This window comes from Ambystoma mexicanum, chromosome 5q (genome assembly GCF_040938575.1).
Source record: "Ambystoma mexicanum isolate Mex_15411 chromosome 5q, UKY_AmexF1_1, whole genome shotgun sequence".
Taxonomy (NCBI): domain Eukaryota; kingdom Metazoa; phylum Chordata; class Amphibia; order Caudata; family Ambystomatidae; genus Ambystoma; species Ambystoma mexicanum.
Genome location: NC_090933.1, coordinates 1,225,734,133 through 1,225,756,726, shown reverse-complemented (window position 1 = coordinate 1,225,756,726; position 22,594 = coordinate 1,225,734,133).

Below are 22,594 nucleotides of genomic sequence, written 5' to 3'. Positions count from 1 at the left end.
GTCCTACCCCCTTCCTCCCCACCATACCTCCTTTCCCATCCTCCTCCATTCTCACTCCCAGTCCCAAGGACCCCTACATAACCAGTAAGGAACACCATCCCACCCCAGCCATCATCAATGATCCACATGTACTCCCCAACCCTTCAATCAATGGTAAAACATACCCTATCCAAGGATATAAGAGAACATCCCGATTAAGAGCACGCACAAGGTTACCACACCACAACACCATTACCAGGTCCCAGCCACCCAGATCACCCAATCCTTCGGCCCACACAACAAATAATAAACACACTCAGCCTACAGTAACTAAAACTACTCCACCGTGTTGCCCACCTACTAAAAATTCTCTCACTAAGGATCCCAAACCCCCCATTAGTCTAAAAAATGCACTCATCAACGCCCACTCCCTTGGAGCCCACGCTATTGAAATTCATGACCTCATCATCGAACTCGACCTAGACCTGTTAGTAATCACAGAAACCTGGCTACACCAAGCCTCAGGTCCTCTTTTAGCACTGGCCATCCCACCAGATTACACCATTCTCAGATCTGATAGGACCACCACTCCAGGAGGCGGTGTTGCAATCATTACTAAAAATAGCATCAAACTTAGATCAAGTTCCATTGAAATAATCGCAGGGTACGAACTACTGCTCGCCAAACTCACCTTGAATGAAAACACCACAATTAACATAGTGGTCATCTATAGATCCCCTAGCACAAACAGCCACCCAGAAACAGACATCCCACTAATACTGGCGCCCTTCCTTAAACCCAAAACGAAATGTATCATCATTGGTGACTTGAATCTCGGTTTTAATGACAACCAAGATACCAAAGCCACCGCCCTTCTCCTGGCACTAAATGACATGAATTTCTGTCAACACATCAATGTCCCCACTCACACCAAGGGCAGGACCCTTGATTGGATCCTCTCCCTCAACACCAACATCACTCTAGGCCCGATTACCCCACTTAGTTGGACAGACCACTACTGCATAGAATTTACTATCACTAGTGACGACCCCTGCACACCCAAGAATATAACTATGGACACCATTGAAAGTAGAATCCCGAAAAAGCTCACAGCTGAGAACTTCGACCCCACCTTGAACAAATTGCTAGATACACACTCAATCCTCAGCAATGACCCAACTACCATCGCTGAGTACTACCACAAATGCCTCTCCACAGCGATTGACACCATAGCACCTGTCACCTCCAAACTAAGACGCCTCAATAAAAAATCCAACTTCTGGTTCAACGAGGAACTAATCGTCCTTAGAAGGAAAAAACACTCTCTCGAGCACGTCCATAATAAACATCCCTCCCCGGACGCAGCCAAAGCATTCAAAGACGCAAATACCCTCTACAAATCAGCTATCATCATCCACAAAGCAAACGCCTACAATGCTCGCATTAGCAATGCAGCATCAGACTCCAAAGAGCTCTTCTCTATCCTTAGAGAACTTGAAAATCCACTCCCAACCGACACACCCACAAACACAAGTAAAGAATGGTGTACCACCATACAAGACGCTCTTGCCTCCAAAATCACTATGCTGCAAAATAAAATCAATTCCAAAAAACTACTCCTAGCAACCAAAAACTCCCCCTCCCCTAATCCCTGCGCCCTTTCCAGTGACAACTCCAACCCCCCCTTCCAATTCACACCAGTCACCCACGACCTCGTACTCGACACAATCTCCAAACTAAAAGCATCCAACTGCAAAGGAGACACTGTCCCGGCCAAATTAGTCAAAGCCTGTGCACACACCCTGACCCCTCTCATCACTAAATTTGTCAATGCCTCATTCAACTCCAATACAGTTCCGACCTGCATTAAAGAAGCCTGGGTTACCCCGCTTCTAAAAAAAACAAATCTAGACCCCACCATTCCAACTAATTATCGCCCCATAACCACGGTCCCATTTTTACTCAAAATCATCGACAAACTAGCCTAGAACCAAATTCAAACCCATTTAGAATCCAATCAGCTCCTCGGCACCAGACAATCAGGTTTCAGGCCTAACCACAGCACTGAAACAGCTCTCTTGGACCTCAAAATCCAGATGGATGCCATCAGAGATTCAGGGAAACTTTGCATTCTTCTGCTGTTGGACCTCTCAGCCGCGTTCGACCTGGTGGACCACGACAAACTCTGCAACTCACTTACCCGCGAGTTTAACTTCTCCAGGGCAGCCACTGCTTGGGTGAAATCCTTCTTAACCGACCGCACCTCCAGAGTGTCCATAGGCAAAGAAGCAGCCAACCCCATTCCAGTCCCCATAGGAGTACCCCAAGGCTCGTGCCTTTCTCCCACGCTGTACAATGTATATACCAAGCTCCTGTTCTCAGCACTTGACGAAATGGGTGTCATATACACAAACTTTGCGGATGACACCCAGATCCTTATACCACTGACAGGCAACTATGACCAGGACACACTAACAATCAATAAAATCTACGTCATCATACAAAACTGGATGGCATTAAACAGCCTATGTCTTAACGATGAGAAGACAGAAGTCCTCATCGTAGGATCTCCAGCCAAAATAGCAACCCTTCAGCCAGAATATTCAATCATCAATATCGACGGTACCAATATTCCAGTGTTAAAGCAAGTAAAAACACTGGGCGTGTACATCGATGCCAGCCTGACCATGACTAAACAGATCAATGTACTTTCCTCCTCCACGGCCTACACCTCTAAATTAATTGCGCTCAGCAGACAATTTCTGACCCCAGCAAATTGCCTCACCCTAGCCAGAGCACTGGTCCTATCGAAATTGGATTACTGTAATGTATTACTACTGGGCACCTCTAACACCAACCTAGCCAAAATGCAACTTTTGCAAAATAAAGTCATGAGGGCCGCTCTAGGCATAAAAAAATCAGACCACATATCCAAGATTAGGAAAAATGCCCACTGGCTCCCCATCAAAGCCCGAATTATCTTCAAAACATTATGCATCACCCACAAATGCCTTACCAAAAAAGGACCTATCTACCTCAATAACACTCTGCATCCCAAATCCGACATGAGACTACTTAGATCCAATGACAAACTCCTCCTGGACCCCCCCCGATTCAAAAACACAAGAGCAGGGGGCAGCAGCTTCACCACTTTAGCCCCTAAACACTGGAACACCCTACCCATCCACATTAAAAAAGCATCTTCCTTCACGATCTTTAAGAAACAGTTAAAAACCTGGTTATTCAACCAATATTAGCACCCAAAGATAGGACCCCGTCCATCTTATACTGCTGTGAATACTTAGGCTATTGTATAATGTTGTGAATATTCTGTAATTTATATCATGTAATGGAACGAATGTAATGTTTTGATTTTTACTAATTGCTAAGCTGTCTTTTAACCACGCCGTGACACCTGAGGGTCTGGGCGTGTAACAAATAAAAAAAAAAAAAATCCTCAAGTATCATGCACCCATCTGTGGCTCCAGATAACGTGATCCCTCTGAAAATGATTTTAGACAACAAGGGAATTTTCTCTCGGTTCCTTGCAGAATTTATTAATGCCCCCTTCCTCACTAATACAGTTCCTGACTGCATCAAACATTTCTCCATTCGGCCATTCCTGAAAAAAACAGGATGGACCCCAATGATGCAGTAAATACGAGGCCCATCACCAACCGCAACTTCTTTTTGAAGTTATTGGATAAAGAGGCCAACTATCAGATTCAGACTGTCATTGAATCTATCAATATACTACATCCAAAACAATCTGGCTTCTGGCCCACTCATAGCACAGAGGCAGCCCTTGTAGATTTTCAGTCCCACATGCTGAGTCTTATGGACCAAGGCAGGTCTGGCCTCTTGTTCCTATTAGACCGCTCAGCCGCGCTTGACTTACTGGACCATAAGTGACTCCTGAATACCCTAAGGAGCACCTGCCTTTGCTCGGAAATGACATGCAAGTGGGTTGACTCCTTTCTATCAGGGAGACAAGCACAAGTCTGCTGGGGGACTCCTCTTCAGACCCCACCCTGTCCACCTGTGGAGTGCCGAAGGGGGCTTGTATGTTCCAGATTTTGTTCAAGTTGTATGTCATCTTCCTATGTAGTCTTTTGGAAAAATCCGGAGTTTTCTGGACAAACTACGCTGCTGACACTCACCTGGTCCTGGAAATCTCTTGGTGAATATGCTACTGACAGCCAGAATCTCGACAACATCTATAAACTAGTGGATTCCTGGATGGTGGATAACTGGATGTTCCTGAATAAGGGTAAAACAGAGTTACTTATTTTTGGCTCCCCTCAACCAAGAGCCAAACTTAATATCAGCTATCAGTCCTATTTCATAAAGGAAGGCAACAAGAAAACATCAAAAACACTTGGCATACAAACCGGCTGTGCTTTGAGTGCAGAATCCCATGTGATCCTGGGAAGTAAAAACTGTGCATACCAGCTAAAACTGCTCTGGAACATTCAGCCCTACCTCACCATTGCCTGTGCAACTATTCTATCTAGACTAGATAACTGTAGTGCGCTATTGGTGGGTGTTGATAAAAAGAAGCATCCAGAGACTGCAAGTTATCCAGAACAACGCTGTTCTGAATCTACTGGCAGGGCCTACGCTGGCTCCCTGTCTCAGCTAGGTGTCAATTCAAAGCAGCCACCTTATTACACAAGTGCCTTTATGGGAAATTCCAATGCTACTTGAAATCCACTACTGCTTGGTATGAACCGTCAGTATCTCTCTGATCGTCAATTACCACACTTGTCATCTGTCCCACCTTCAAAAGATCAAAAGGGCTTGGTAGATCCTTTCCAAACTGCTCTGCCACAATATGGATCAGTTTCCCTATAACTGCGTTCAGACACGTACATCAGAACATTAAACAAAACCTGAAGACATTCCTCTTTGAATAATCCTAGACCCGGCTCTTGGCTCTGTCCTCCTGCACTGATGTCCTGTCAAATTTTATTTGTTGTCTTTTGTGTAAATATGCACCCTGATGCCCCCGGGCTGTGGGGTGTTATAAATAAACAAATGAAAATATAAATAATAATAAATAAAGGAGGTCCCATGAAGAAAAAGTAAGATTTATATTTAAAAAAATGAAGCACGTGCTGTTTGTAACATATTATTGTGTTCAAATATGATTCTCAAACTATTGTGAAAAATTATATTTTTAGAAACATCTACCCCGACATTTATTTATTTGTTTGTACATTTTTTATAGCGCAACCGAGCCCTGAGGTATCTGGGTGCTTAGCTTAAGAATATGGTTACAGGTTAGTTTTCTGTGGTAAAGATGTTACATACATACCGCAGGACTTACATAAATGTTAAGTTACATGTTGTCATGAGGGAGGTATATTCCTTTGTTACATACAGGTTACGTACAGTCATCTGGGGCAAACAGCTAAGTTTTAAGGCCTTTACAGAATGACCAAAGTGGCAGGTTAGCTCTGAGATCCAGTAGAATAGAGTTCCAATGTTTGGACGCGATTATAGGGAAGCTGCGGCTTCCAACTTTTTGCAGTTTAAATCTCGGGATAGTGAGGTGGTAAGAGGAGGAAGATTGGGTGGGTCTATTGGTCTGAGCTTTGGAGATTTGGTTGGCAAGGTAGGCTGGGAGGCTATTGGGCAAGCATTTGTGCCTTAGTGACAGGACTTGCCTACCTGGTGAGATATTGTCTTTTTTGAGGATGTTGAGGGCAGCTCTGATTGCATTATTTTGAGTTATTTGCAACTTACTGTGCCTGCAAAGAGGGAGTAGCAGTAGTCAATTATCAAGATGATGAGTGCTCTGGCTAGTGTAGCAACGTTGTCTGTTGTTAGGATAGGTCTACTGGCTGTGATTAGTTTTGCAGGTAGGATGCCAAGGAGGCAATGGCATTGACTTGTCTGGTGAGAGACAGAGATGAGTCAAAATAAACTCCTAGAGTTTTTACTTCCTTGGCCACTGTGATGATGTTACCATTGACATTGAAGGCTTTGTAGAATAGTGGTGGTGAGTTTAATCTATGGGGGTTACCGATGATGAGTAGTTAGGTTTTTTCTTCATTCAGACAAAGCTCTTGTTGCGCCATCCAGGTTTGGATTGTGAGGTAAATATTATTCAGGAGTTTAATGTTAATGGCAAAGTCACCTGAGATAGGTAGGAGTATTTAGGTATCATCAGCATAGTTAGTGTATGTGACGCCCAGTTTGTCGAGGAAGTAAAAGAGAGGTTTAGTAAACACATTGTAGAGAGTGGGGGAGACACAAGAGACTTGCGGTACTCTGCATGTGACCGGAATAGGTTGTGCTGCTGCAGTGGGAGAGAAGACTCTCATGGTCCGATCAGCCAGGAAAGATTTGATCCATTTAATAGCACTGGTTGAGAAATGGGCTGCGTGTTCCAGGTGTTGATAGAGGATATTGTGGTTGACTAAGTCGAAGCAGCAGGCATGTCTAAGAGGAGGAGAATGGCTAGATTTCCTTTATACTTGATTTGAGCCATTTGGATTTTGAGGTCTAGTAAAGCAGTTTCTGTTCCGTGCCCGGACGGAAAACTGATTGGCGGAGGCCTAGGAGGTTGTGGGTTTCCACATATTTTGGATTTGAAGATACGTAACTCTGTTGAGGATTTTCAGGAGAAATGGCACTGTAGTGATTAGTCAAGATGTTAGGGCCAAGAGAAGGTTGTTTAGCAGTGGGAGCACCCATGCTTCTTTTAAATTACCTGGTACGTTGCTGGAGTTGTTGATTAGGGTTGTGATGAATGGTGCAAGTTCCTCAGCACAATCTTTGATGATGGTTGCGGGGCAGATTTCACCTTGAAATCTGGAAGGCTTTAGGCCATTGATGATTTTTAGTGTTTCTGCAGTGGTGTTTGGGGTGAATTCGAATCTGGGCCTGGGGGTGTTGTTGGTAAGGGGCAGATCAGGTTGTCGGTTGATTGGGGCAAGCTTAGATGATTTGACTTTGATTTTATTGTGCAGTGTGCCAACTTTGTCAGACAGTGCATTTTGGATATTAGTACACCAGGTAAGGTCCTTGGTGCAGTGGTCTGAAGTGTGGGCTGGTGATTCAAGCTCCCGAAGTATGGAGAAGAGTTCTTTGGTGTCAGAATTGCCATTCTCGATTCTCATGTTGTAGGCGTTGCCCTTTGCGTGGATGGTGGCCATTTTGTTTTCGGTCGCTAGGGGATTGAAGAGACATTTGTTTTCTAGGGACGTTTTTTTTCCAAATGTTCTCTGCTGTTTATTTGGCTGTGTGAAAGCTTTTTAGGTTGTTTGTAAACCATGAGTTGGAATGGGCGATGGGTTTGGGTTTGCGGAGGCTTAGAGAGGCCACTTTGTCAATGGCTTCTTGCAGGGTTTGCTTGTAGAGCAATACCAGTTTGGTATGATTAGAGGTGGTGTTTATGTGGGTGATGGTTGGGAGTAGTAGGGGAAGTATATTGTCAGGTGTGATGTTCTTGTGGTTTTGAGTAAGAGCCGTTGGAGTGGATTGCGGTGGGATATTAGCTTTGATTGGGAAGCTGATATTAAATTGAATGACAATGTGGTCTGACCAAGTGCAAGGTATGTTGGCTAGGATGTTGGTGAGACAGTTTAGGTCGGCTAGCCTACCTTGTGTACAGCGTTTGGCATGGGTAAGGCTAGTAAGGCCATGTGCTTCTATAGTGTTAGAAATGGAAGTAGACTGTGAGTCGAACGGGTCGTTCAAGCCTAGGTTGATGATCATTTTTTAAAGAGGTTTGGTGTTGATGGTGAGAAGGGAAGCTAAATCTTCCTCAAAGGATTTCAGAGGGCCGAGCAGTCTGTAAATTAGATGAAGGTGAAAGTGAGAGTTTGAGCGAGATGAGTTCCCTGATGGGAATGTCTAGTTGGTGGTGGTTCTTATTTGGATGTTGTTTTTGGCAATGAGTGCCACTCCCCCACCTTTAGTGTCTGTTCTGTCTTTCCTAAGGATAGTGTATCCTACGGGGGATGGCCATACAGAGAATAGGTCCGGCTGCTGCATGGAGCCAGGTTTCTGTGATTGTTAGAACATCGGCGTCTAGGGAGGTGATTAGGTCAGCTATGTCTAACGCATGTGCCAGGAGGGATCTAGCATTGATGACAGTGCCCTTGATGTTGGATAAGGTCAGTGTTTGCTCATTGTTCAGTAGGTTAGCTGAAGGCTTTCCAAGCTTACACTTTTTTGTAGTATCCTTCATGTTTTGGGGGCAGCGGGAAGATAAGCATTTGTTATTTAGCTGAAAGCATGGAGTGGTGTGTGCCACGATGTTTGGGGAAGGAGGTTTATTATTGGGTTCTGTGAGGTCCAGTGTTTCCTGTTCATTGATAGTCATAGGTGTATCTTGAGGATCCAAGGGAGGTGGGAATAGTTGTGTTTTGGGGAAAAGGTGGGATGGGGGATATCTCTTGAGTCTGGGAGCACAATTGCCATTTGCATGTAGCTTTTTGCTTGGCAGGTCAAGTCTGGGAAGCGATTGTGTGGTTCCCCCGTGTGTGACATGGGATCTAGGGTAAGTCGGTCCCAACTACATAGTAGACTGGGGAATATCTATTGGCTGGCAGTGGTATAAGAGTTGTCATGTAGGGGTGGCCGTAGGCAAGGGGGTGCCTTAGGTCTGAACGTCTGATGTGGCACCTGGCCAGGATGGGGATGAGATGGACTTTCAATAGCCAGGCGAGGTATGTGTCATGCCCATAAGCATATCTGGGTTGGCATTTTAGCAGTCGGGCATGGTGCAAAACATGTAGGCATTAAATCTATCTAGATTTGAAATAAACCAGTTAGGCACGTGACTCAGTGCAAAAAACAGTAGAATGTGAATGGTGGGAACACATGAAAATGACTTTCAGCAATCAGGCATAATGTAGGATTTAAACATCAAATGCATCAGGATTTAAACATTACATTCACATTCATGGAATGGATGGGGGTGGCAGATTTGTTCATTCCAAATGATGCCACATCAATCATAGACCTTTTTATCTGTACCAAAAATCTGGCATAGCTATTTTGTGTGCATGTTGTTTATGCAGAGTGTCTATGCTCTGTTTGCATCAGAATGGCCTCCACCTTGTTTCGCTCCTGCGTGTACTATAGAGGAAATAGAAAGTGAATACACAAGAGCCAACATTTGTCATAGCCCAGCTGCCTGCAACAATGTGTCTGTAGATTTTATACAAAATCAGGCATCATCATCACCAAGGAATGCAGCAGCAAGGTTCTCAGTGCTTACTTAACCTTAAAAGGTCATCGAGATCATGATGGCCACTGGGGTATACAACAGATGTTGACATCCACTGCAAATATTGAAATAAAGTCAGGTATTCCAGCACCTAGCACTGAATGTACTGCTCGCAAGTCAGAGTTATGAAGCAGATGTTTCGAGTGCCAGGCCCTATGACTCTGCTCCTTGGGGCTGTTGAAGCTAATGTCAAGGCATTGTTAGAAGCCTCCAGGAACGTTTCAGACACACATGATAGAATAATCCTTTGATTCTAAACGCTCCAGGCTCAGTGACAGGACTGCAAACTGAAAACTTGCGTGGCATGAACGGGTGGTCAGGGTCGGACTGGTACAAGAATTAGGGAGGATAGCTCAGCGGCAAGGTGCTTGCCTTGGAAGCAAGACAACACGAAGCAACCCAGGTTCGATCCCCGGGTCTGCGCTTAGAAACCTCTGGGTATTAAGCGTGTTATAAATAACCAATCATATCATAGGCCCGAGCACCCCAAAAAAAGTGGCCTTCATCCGTGAATCGCGGCAATTGAGGACTTTACAGAAAATGCTACTCAAGAATGTTATGGAGGCTTAATGGTGTTTGTTGCATGTAATGCTCTTTGTTAACACCTAGGAAAACAAGTGATAACATTTGAAAGGCTCAGTTGGCCTCGCCAAGTTTTGAACCTAGGCACTCCAGATCACACATAATCACAGCAGTGAGCGCTCAACCTGCTGATCTATCATATCTGAGTTAGCATAGGAGCAAGAAACTCCTTCATTATTTACTTCCATTCTTCTGTGGACCTTCCTTGTTCCCTTGAACTTTTGATGTTCTTCTTTCTTTTTTCCTTCTTTCCTTTCTCCTTTCTCCTTCCATCTGCTACCCTTTCTTTCCTGGGCATCTTTCATCCCCCTCCTTTCCTTCCTAAGATTGTTTGCTTCCTTTCTCTCTACCATATTTCTTCTCAAATGTTTTCCCTATCCTTCTACCCTCGCTCTTTTTCCACTCTCCTACCGTTCCCCCTCATTCCTTTCCTTCCCCGCTCTCCGAGGCTTTTTTCTTTCTTTACACTATAGCAAAGGTCATTCATACTAACTGCTAAGCTATAAAAGAAACAAACCATCAGTCAAACATCCTCTCCCCCCTGGCTCTGCACTGGTTTTGCCGGCCCCCATGAAGAAAGAAAGGCCAGCAGCTCTGAATCTTTTGGTTCTTGGCAATGGTAGATGCACCCTCTGGTCTTGTGTCACGGGCACCACGTCACACCGTACCTGCAATTTCCAATGAGGTGGATGTCTCGCGAGAAATAATTAATGTATTGGATGAAGAGATCTCAGAGCAGAAATGGATCAGCAGAGGCAACAATGTGAACATTATTCATTTATGAATCATTTTTTATAAATCTTTTAAAATATTAAATATCCCTATTTCTATTTTCGACGGAAAAAATCCTCTAGAAACATAATTAGAACTGGTGTCTTGTTTCTTACGCGTTGGTGTTTATCTGTGTTTTTGTAAGTCCCGGAAACCAAGCGATACGACTCAGATTTGAAGCCCGCACAGATAGAGAAGATAAAAAATATATATATATTGCAATATTATCATTTTATAAGAGAACATCACGCCTGGACTCACCGCCAGAAGAATTCAGATTGAAATGGAGGAAATTGATTTCCTGTTCATGAATTGAGGGTGGAGGTGTTTCACAGGAGGCTAGGACAGGGTCAACGCCTGGTCTTGGAAACAAGACCACGCAGAGCAACAGAGGTTTGAATTCCGCTTAGAACCGAACTCATGTACGGGAACAAAAAAAAAACAATGAAATAAATGAGGCTAATAGGTTAGCAACGGCCTTAAATGGATGCCAACGTTGTGGAAATTCTGAACGACCAGAAACCATAAAACATTTACTGATGGCGTGCCCCGAAAAGAGAGAGGCGTACTTAGTACCACTTTTTGTAAATCAAACCACCATAAACAAAGAAGCCTGCTGGAGTCGTTTGATGGCTGGTGAAAAGACCAGATGGACCATGTCCACCGTAAAACTCCTGGACCTGGCTCTGAAAAAGATCAATCAGCAAATTTCAGTGCCAGAAACTTGTGGACTATAAACATTTGCACACTACTCTTCTAGTTTTTCTTCTATGTAATGGAATATTTGATTGTTTATACACTTCACTTACCTGCGGTGCCGGACTACGGTTTTACTAAGAAAGTGGTTGTCTAAGTACAATAGAGATTTGTTTCATTTTCTTCTTTCTATTGAGCTCACGACACTGGTAAAAATCTTAAAAGATTAACCACAAGAATAAAAAAAAAAATGAGGGTTGAATCCCGGATCCACGCTTAGAAACCGAACTCGGTACGGAAAAAAAAAAAACAATGAAATAAATAAATAAACTATTTTGTAAGAGTTAATGGATTAATAGAGACTTGACAGGATGGTTAGAAGTACATCAGGCACCATGCGATGTGACAGTCAGGTGCTAAAGAAGACGGACAACAGTTCTAATTATGTTTCTAGACCTTTTTTTTTCAATCGAAACTAGAATAAAGGAAGGTTAACACTGAGTATTGAGGAGTGGTTTGATGAACATGTTTTTGCTCCGTTTAACTACCTGTAGTAGGCGACTGTTAAATGGTGGGATTTTGCACTTGAAAGAAAATAGCTTTTTTTTTATAGGGATGTGTGCAATATTGTATATGAACCTGGACAATATACTGTTGTTTAGAATAGTTGTACATAGATGGTGGCTGCGTTTGTATCATCATAACCAGTTTTTTTGCACATCTAAGCGTACTTTGCACATTTGGTACTGACTCTTTTTACATCTGTTTTATGTGCCTTTGCACAATTGTTGATGAATTCTATTAAACATTTTTTCTATTGTGTGTTTATTGTCAAATTGGTTTCTGTTTCATCAAAGCAAAGTTAACACGTGTGTGTTACACTCTAACGTGTGCAAATAGCCTCAGGCACATCTTGGCTAAGGTTTGGTCATTTCCGATCACAGACAGGCCTTTCTGGAATATTCCAGTCATGTTCTTGACGGGAACTCTGAGGGTGTACATGCCTTGTTGCAAGCAGTCACAATTAGCATCATCAGCTGTGAGGCCGCATGGAACTGTATTACTTTCCACATGTTGAATTCCAATTGTAGCTTCTTTGGCTGGTAATCAGGTTCTCTCAGCAGGTGAACTGATGCACACCTGTTGGATAGTCCTTGGTGCATGAAAATGTGCATGACGATAAACAATTTGCCTGATGAACTCCATGTGCCTATGTCATTTAATGTAGGTCTTTGCTTAAGAGGGCTTGCATGTACATCTCTTGACATAGTTTTAGAATGAAGTTGGGAATTGTATGTGAGGTGCTATGCTAGGCCCAGGCTCTAAATTGTCCTACACTCGAACTAGAACATCTATTATAACATTAATGAGCTTGAATCACCCCAAATCACTGGATAGGCCGAGTGCTTTCTCATTGGTCAGCCTTTAGGCATTGCTCTTTCTTCCAAGAAACATTCTAAAAACTGCCTTTCGGCTGCCCAATCAGGATGGACGGATATGTTTGTATTGCTAAATGCATATATATGAAATGAGGAAAGCTACAGGGAGAGCCACTCTTGCCATAACTGTACATTTAGCAAAATTAGAAGTCATTTTGAAAAAGAAAATAATCTTAAAAGATAAAGTACACTGAGGCGTGGCGAAGCAGGGGCCTAATGACGACATGGATGCTGATACAGGTGTCAGAGCAGCAGCCGCCAGAGCCGAAGTTTCTTTTTTGAAAGTTAATCATGAGAGAAGCTGGATGAAGCAGTCGTTTTTGTCTGCGGCCTGCGATGGACAAGATCAAGATGGCCGCCCCCGCAACGGGTGTACGGACAGGTGAACTTGAAGATCCCATGGCAGCTCTCCACTTTTGGGGGAAGGGCGAAATTTCGGGGAATATCTCAGCAGCCAATGGTGGATGTATCAAAAGAGCAGAGGGGGGAATTGGCCCGACGTGATACGGTTACCAGAGGCAGGTTGCCGCCTCCCCTGTCTTCAAAGACATGAAAGAGAGTAGAATCAATAGCCCGGAGTAGCTGCAGCGTGTCCAGTAAAATAAGAGGAGTTGCGCAGGACTGGGAGCAGCCTGGAGACGTTGCATCTAGCCCTGACTGCTCAGAGTGACTCCAGCAAGGAGGGCCAGATACCTGGCACGTGATAGCCTTAGGAGGGAAACATGTGACACCAGCAGGCCCGGGAGAAAGTGGAGGTACTTCCTGTGCACAAAAATAAGGAGAGCCTGTTGAGAGGCCCGTGCCTTATGTGTGGTAAGTGAATCAGGTTAGACGTGTTAGCATTTTACCTCCTCTGTGTTAAGGTGTCTCTTCGGTTCTCTGTTACAATGAGTGGGTTCTGCAGGCTAACTGTAAGAAGCAAAGGTGCCAAGAGGAAATCACACAAGGCCAAAGATAAACTCTCATCTACAATTAAGAAGATGCTTCAAATGACTAGATCCACTCCTAACGTGACTCCTTGTCCTGAGTAGGTGGCGGAATATTTGTCCGACTCGCAACTAGTTACTAAAGGAGGTATTGCTCGCTTATTGCAGTCTATCCAAAAGGACAGGGCAGATACACTTCTAGAACTTAAAGGTTCCTTTCAAGAATTGTTACAGAACGTACAAGAGGCTCAAAATAGATTAGGTGATTTGGAGAATGCCTTCTATAAATATAGAACAACTTTGCGAAAATTGACCAAATACTCGCTGCATTACATGTATTTCTGTCTTCCCTGGACCAAAGGACGGAGGACACTGAAAATCGTTCACGCTGGACCTATATAGAGATAAGGGGGATCCCCCATTATGTTGTAGACCGAGACCTGGAAGATTATCTACGTGACGTGTTCACGGAGATCCTGGGTAAAGCTTCTGGGGATGATCTCACGCTGGATAGGACGCACCCAGAATTTCAACAGCATCAAAACTTTCTTCCAAATGTGCTCTCAAGGGTGCTTTATTCTGAAGATGTGGTCCCAGCAGGGTGTTTTATTTAGAGGCAGCACACTTCTGTTTCAAGATGTGGTGCACGGGAATATTCGGAGGCGCTGACAGATGAAGCTGCTTACATAATGACTGCTTCACAAAGAAATTCCTCTATAGATGCGGCTACCCGTTAAGAGAATGTTCCAGTTTGAGGGGTCTAACACCAATTCACCTGCCTCCAAACTGCAGTAGAATTGCTTGAAATCCCAAATGAGGAGCTCTGAATGCCTGTCTTGGAGCAACCTAAGGGCCCAAAGACCGATGCCGCTCGAGTACGATCTCGGAGGGAGCGATGGAAGGAGCATAGGAGACCCCTCATGGACAGGCGAGAGCGAAGTGGTGGCTCTGAAGGGGGCACTTGAGGGGACTTAGGGCGGCGTCTGTCCTTTGCTGTGTACCTGGAGTCTCACTTGGTTTGGAGACTCCTGAGTAGGCAGCTGCAACTTAATTTTGGTCTTCATTTGTTGGATACTCATTAGAATTGCATGAGGTTGTGTTTTGATTAGAATCATAGATTAATATGCAGTGGCAATTGTAGTACACAGCCAAACTTAGGTTTGATACCTAATTTTCCCCCATAGCGGGGTCAATTTATGTTTAAATTCTTCAAGGCAAATTAGCAGAACAGTCGATGATTATTTTGTACAGTGGCAGGATGCAGATGTAATGTCCATTACGGTTGGGGTGAATGAGGTTCAAATTGCTAAATGCATTCCCTGGGTACAGGATGAGGGCATTGCAAATACAAATTGGGCATTGTAAAGAGGGAAGGATCCTGGTAAAATGCAGAAGGTGCAAAGTACAGGCAACCGGGGTGCATGACATAGGGGTGAGGCCGTGTTGCAGATGATGACATGATGGAAATAAATGGGGGAACTTAAAACTGTCTTCTTCAGTGTACAAGGTCTTAATTCCCACATGAAATGGAAGTGTGCTTGCCAATTTAAGAGAATTGAAGGCTGATATAGTGATGCTTCAAGAGACTCACTTCTAGAAGGAGGACTGGCTGAGCCTGCGGTGTAGATGATTTTCACATCAAATTATTTCCTCAGAATAAGAAAGCAGGTGTGGCAATTTTATTTAGTCAGTATCTAACATTTAAGAAACTGGGGGATGGTTGAGACAATCAGGCGAGATTTTTTGGTATTGACATTAGCTTCTGGGACAGAGATTTAACTGCGTTCCTGATCTTATGCCCCAATCAACACATGAAGGAATTTTACACTGATTTGTTCCCTCATATTGCCCAATTTATGACGGGGGAATTGGTGGTAGGGGGGAATTTAATGTGCTTCTTCACAGGGAGATGGAGAGGGCAGGACCGATCGCGGCGTCAGAGATGGCGGATTCTGAATTTCTGCGATTAGCTATAGAAGATATACAGTTAGTAGATTTGTGGCGATATCTACACCCTCAGACAAGGGAGTATTCACATTTCTCTCATGTTCACTGTCGTTTCTCTAGGATAGACTATTTCTTAGCATCCATATCCCTTCTGCCTTTGATCTCAACTTCTTGTATGGAATTGGTGGCCACCTCTGATCATGCCCCTATAATGATGCAAAGATATGCATACACATCTTGATCTAGGAAGGCCACTATGTGAAAGGTTAATGATTTCCCTTCTAGCAGGCGTAGCCTATTGCTCTTCTATATGCAAAAGGATTTTGTTATATTTCCCAGAAAATACACTGCAAGATACTTCGTTTGAAACGATTTGGGAGGCTTTTGAACCCACTTTGCGGGGCAAACTTATTAGCTTGGCATCAGCATGAAAAATATGTTAACGAGGCAAAGATCAGAGGTGGAGAAAAGGGCGCAGGAATTCGACCAACATTATAAAATGGTTGCCGCGTGAAGGGTGTTTCGACAGCTACAAACGGCTAGGGCTGAACTTAAAGCACTGTGGGCGGCAAACATATTCTATACGTTGCTAAAAAAAAAAAAAAAAAACCTTCTATTTTAACGCGGTATCCAGTCAATTCACCGAAACAAATTTCACAGTGGTACATTTCAGTGCAAACATGATATAAAAAAATACAGAGAATATTAAATAAATGAATCTATATAGGGTAGATGGGTAAGGGGTTAAAATGGGTTGGGATGAGGTTGAGTTGGTGTTATAAGGATAGAAAAATGGGGGTATTGGCCGGGACCCCCCTAATAAAAAAAAAGAAAATTCTGTATTATTTCAGTATTTTGGTTGCGGTGAAATGTACCGCACAGAAATGTGCTTCAGTACTATCGCATATAACCCTTTAACGCATCTCATAAAGCCGCCAGCGTGCTCAGGAGGAAAGCATTGCGAAAGTTGAAACAAAGAGTTACAGTGATCTTCGCTCAGACTAACAATAGTCTTTAAATGCTGCATTGCTAATGGGAACAGAGGGATTGACAAGGACCAGGTTTTGTGTATCTATCTTAGATGCGTTTATTCAGATTCCCTTTTTTACCCCTTTGCACATTCATCCAGGTTCCTTTCTACCCATTTATAAATTCACAAACAGGGTGTTCTTTTAAATGCTCAGAAATGAGGGTGCCCCACAGGACTCACACCAGTTAGGAACAGGGGCAAGTGAAGGCGCAAATCATGACAGGGTCATCTCAAACGGGGATGAAAATGCTTTAGTTCCCCTGAGCATTTCACGGAAACTGACTCATTAAGGACCTGTATCTGTGGAATGCCCTTTCAACCGTGTGGTTGTTATGAGCCAGTCATAGCTCACAAGACTCATTTTTGAAAGTCGGCTGAATTGCGCATCTTTGCGCTAGTGTCACCCACTCATGAAATGCACAGGTCACGTTTTCCAATAAGGGGCCAGATTACAGAAACTTTTCACCAGTGCAAGTGCAAAGTTTGCACGGTATTAGCACTAGGGCGAAGTTTGCCCTATTTTAAAAAAAAAACTATTGCACCATCACAAGTGCATTTTGTCGTGGTATAAGCACCAGGGCAAAAATTTCCCTTGGGCAGAAAAGATTTATTTTCACTCCATTATTGCACCAGGGCAAAGTTAACACTAGTGCTAATGCGGAATGGTGTTAGCACCAGGGCAAACCTTGCCCTGGTGAAAATACACATCGGAAATGTATGTTTTTTGCACTTTGTCCATTTTTGCCCTGGTGCTTATACCATGCCAAACTGCACTTGTCATGGTGAAATAGTTTTCTAATATGTCCAAGTGTTATTTTTTGCCCTAGTGCTAATACGGTGAACGTTGCACTTGCACAAGTGCACATTTTCTGTAATCTAGCCCCAGGTAGCCTTAGAAGCATCTGACGAATGTTCGCACTGGTGGGGCGTAAATGTACATGAGCCACGGAGCGCAGCAAGCTAGTCCTAACCAAACCAAACAAGGGTGGTTCAGGGGTGTTCTCCAACAAGGAAAATATTTAAATCATTGGTAACATGTTTGCATTTTACAGCATTTTTGGGCAAAAAGTGGGTAATAAAAAAAACACACAGTTTGCAATCTATTTTGCACGGTAGAACAGATTGAGCGCATGGGATTTACCAGCAGTGCGTAGGACCACTTTCCAACAGATGTTCAATATGCCTTTTCCCACAGTATATTCCAGTATTTGAAACATGTTCATGCTGGCTTTGACCATATGGGCCGATGCATGCTGCACCAATATATGCCAGTGATAACATATGGGGATTTCAACACGATTCTGGACACCATCGAGGACAGATTTGGTAAGGCCGCTAGGTGACTTTCTGGGGTCGCCCAAGAGATCTATGATGGCATGGACCACTTTTCACTGATAGCTCTTTGGCGGACACTGAATCCAAGTGGTATGGTATGTATACTTACAAAGCACCACTATGGCCTAAGGGTATCCTGGTGCTTGAGCAGGAAGAAGTAAAAGTAAAAAGAGGAGCAGACAGCGGGCAAATATATATAGAAAATGGCCAAACACAAGATGGAAAAAGGTAGGTTTTAAGTAATTTCCTAAAAGCCAGGTGACATTCCATTGCATGGAGAAACTGCAGATGGCTATTCCAAAGTTTTGGTGGGGTCACCGAAAACGTGCGTCCCATGACTGAACCTTTTTGAAATCGCAGCAGAGTCAGGAAAAGTTGTTGACGGAACAAAGTGCACGAAGAGGAATGCATGCACTAATTTTTTCGTGGAGGTGCCTGGCACCTTTACCATAAAGAGCCTGCTGAACAATAGTTCTCCAATTAGCCTTCATTTCATGATATGCACTTGAGAACAGACTGTAAACTGCTCCCCAGAACGTTTTCGGATCATTTTGGGGTGTATCCATTTGCTCTGCGCAGTTCACTCCACTAGAGCTAGCTCACCAGGATGCAACTCAGACAAATTCAGTTTTGGTAGAGGCACCCAGCAAGAATGACCCCTGTCGCTTCTGTTATTTTCTATTGTGATGTAGCCCCTAGCCATTAGGATCAGACAACATCACATTCACAGAGGTTCAGCGTTGGAAATTCAAAGAGAATTAATTTCTCTCTACATCAATGACATGTTTTTTTATGTTAAAGACCCCCATAGGAATGTTCCCTTCCTTACTCAAGAGGTGGTGAACCATTACTCTACTCAAAGTTTTGCATGAACTTGTCTAAATTAATTTTCTTTTTATTAACAGATGCCACCGCTAAACCAGTTAACCTGGGGGACTACAGATGGGATCCTCAAAAGGTGAAGTAGTTACGTTTAACAGTCAACAGGGACCACACTTCTATGCTCCTTGACAACCACGTACAGCTGATAGACTTAGTCAAACGTAAAATCATGAGATGGTGTAGCCTTCCGTTATCCACCTGGGGAAGAATCAACCTGGTCAAGATGCTAATAATTCCCACGTTTTAATACTACTTAGTAAATATTACTGTCTACCCAGGTAGGCTTTTTTTCAGCGTCTAAGATGGCTAGTTATATATCTAGCCTGGAGTCAGGACAGTGATGGGTGGGTTCAGCTATCATGACCTGTCCCTTCTGGCCACCCGGGCTATTTTCACCATGTACTGGTTTCCTGGGTCCCCATCGTTCTAATGAACAGAAATAAACTTACATACAAGAAGGGTTGAAACATCTGAGTAATGAAGATTGGTATAAAGTGCTAAACAATAACCCAATACCAGATTTGAAACTTACTTGGAAAGATATGAGTACTACATTGTGGAATGATGGTTTATTGAATGATGAGAAATATACCTACATGGACACGGCACACCCAGTGATGGCTGTTATTTACTTTTTGCCAAAGGGTTCATAAAATGTATGATACATTTCCAGAATACCGACCTATCATAAATGGCACAGGTTCAACAACAGAGAGGATCTCACAATATATAGAAATTAATCTGCAACCACTGACAATGACTTTGGCGTCCTTTCTCAGAGACTTAACGAACGTTATACAACAGTTGGAACAAATACCTTGGGATAACAACCACTTGTTTGTCACACTGGACGTAGTTTCTTTGTATACCAATATACAACATGAAAAGGGTTTAGAGAGCACAGGGTTCTTCCTTAAAACGAGATCCATTTCTTATGTCAAACAAAATTAAATGTTACTTCAAATGTTATAGTTTGTGTTAGAGAACAACATCTTCACTTCCAATTCAGTGCTATACAGGCAACAACAAGGAACAGCAACGGGTGCAAAATTTGTGCCATTGCATGCAAATCTATTTATGTTTTTTTTTTCTAACTGAAACATGCCTGGCAGCACATTGCATTGAATGACAAAAACAACATTATGTATTGGGGATGATACATATATGATGTCTTAATGATATGGAATGGAGCAGAATAAGAACTTCAAGACTGTGGGCCTCATTACAACCTGGCAGCTTCGGATCGCGGTGATTCCGTGACGGCGGTAATAAAGTTTCCGTGTCCGCAAGGTTGCGGAAAGACCGTCCGATTACATGTTGTTGGTCGCGCGCACCACACGGACACAGAAACGTTGTTTCCGCCGTCACGGAAAAATCCACGGAAATGGACATAGCGCTGCCACAAGTAGCGCAAAACCCGTGTTCGCCTCCGTCGCCACGGAAACGGAACCGGAAATACCACGATCGCCAAAAACCGGAAACAGAGAGGCGGCCATCATATAAAGCACAATCCATTGCCATCCAGAGTCAGCACAAGCACAATCCATACTGTGAGAAGGCAAAAGGGACCACCAGCATGTCTGCCAGGATTCCAGCGCAGAGGCAGCGCAAACAGCGCTTCAGTGAGGCAGAGCTAACTGTGCTCGTGGAGCACATAGTGGAGCATGCAGAGATGCTGTTCAATGCCGATCAACGGCGTGCCACACAGCAGCGGAGGAAGGAAGTGTGGGCAGAAGCAGCACGCAAGTGCACCGCTGTGGGCGTGACAGTGAGGAGCATCAAGGACTGCCACAAGCGGTGGGACGACCTCAGGCTGAGGGTTTGTAACCTCATCTCCACACACCCCCAACGCAGCAGTGGGACAGGTGGAGGACCCCCTTCCCCACTGAGGCTGCAAACATGGGAGGAGCGTTGCAGCAGTGTCATCCACCTTGAGCGCATTCATGGGATCGGGGAGGCTGAGGCAGGAGTGAGCCCACCTGCAGATGCTGGTAAGTGGTCAAACATGAATGCCATATGAGAATATGTTGATGGCATTACAGTGCCAAAGGACCCATTAACCCCTCTCCCCCCAGGCAGTGCATGACTGGCCCAAAGGACCCATTAATAACCCCCCCCCAGGCAGTGCATGGCTGGCCCAAAGGACCCATTAATACCCCCCCCCAGGCAGTGCATGACTGGCCCAAAGGACCCATTAATAACCCCCCCCCAGGCAGTGCATGACTGGCCCAAAGGACCCGTTAATAACCCCCCAGGCAGTGCATGACTGGCCCAAAGGACCCGTTAATAACCCCCCCCAGGCAGTGCATGACTGGCCCAAAGGACCCGTTAATAACCCCCCCCCAGGCAGTGCATGACTGGCACAAAGGATCCATTAATAACCCCCCCAGGCAGTGCATGACTGGCCCAAAGGACCCATCAAGATCCGTATGGCACCCAATATTACAATAATGCATACCCCCAGCAATCAGATGCATGTAACGAACACTATACAATGACCAACCTGTATGATTCATGTGATGCACCCATCAGCCACCACCACAACACTAATTGCATGTCCTCTGTGTCCCCACAACCGTATCCAGTGACAGTGACACTGCACAACGGGCAGGGCAATCAGCACCGGCACGTGCCCAAGCCACCCCCCCACACAAGAGGATGCTGCCAGCAGTTCGGCATCTCAGCCCCCACTACCAACTGCAACAGATGTGCCAGCCACCACCACCGACATCCCCACCGTCTCCAAGCTGCCTGAGGCAAGACAGGTGCCACGGGAACCCACCATGCCCACCCAAATCAACACAGAAGGCAGCTGCACTGCAGAGGAGGTGGCCTGTAGTGACAACAGTGCCCCGGTAGAGCACTCTGATACTGGGCCACAGGGGGAGACACCCACATTTGATGACCTGGGTTCCTTCCATCAGCTGGAGTTTAGCCCCACTTCACTCAGAAGTCCCATGAGGTCACCCACCGCATCCATGGCAGAGCTGAATTCCCGCATGCAACGGATGGAGGAGCAGCAGGCAACCCTCACCAGAGGCAGCTTGAAGAATCTAGGCTGCAGAGGGAGTGCTATAGCACGTCAGTGCGTCGCCTCTCAAGGTCTATTGGACGCTTTGCAAGCACAACAGTCACCCTGGCACGCCATGTGTGGGAGGGTAACGCCAACACCTCCAGGCTCATTGAGGCCATGTTGATTGGGCAACAGGCAGATCTTGCACGGATGCCATCCATACCGGATTCTGTGCCATCAAATACCACCACCCCATCAAGCTCCACTACTGCCAGTCCAAGGAGGCGCTCAAGTCGGTTAACGGGGCTCTCGGGCAAGGATGCACAGGCACAGAAGTGCACACGGAAGTGATGATATGTGTGTGGGGCACTGCAGGACACACGTGGACTTGAAGGGTGTGAGGGGTGGGTATGTTTGGGTGGTGGGGGAGGTTGTTTTGGGTGTTTGAACATTGGGGCCTGGGTGGGGGTGGGTACGTTTCGGTGGTGGGGAGGTTCTTTTGGGTGTTTGAACATTGGGGCCTGAATGGGGGTGGGTACGTTTGGGTGGTGGGTGGGCTCGGGTTTACAGCTTCCCTAACCATTTCACCCCCTTCCCTGTTGTGAATTCATCAATATATCATCATTTGAAAGCAAAACATACATGTGTGGGCATCTATCATTTCATTTGCAGTACAACAAATCATTTATGGTCATCACTCTATGCATTGCTGTGAATGTGCTGTGTCTCAAAAGTAAATGCGAATCAGCT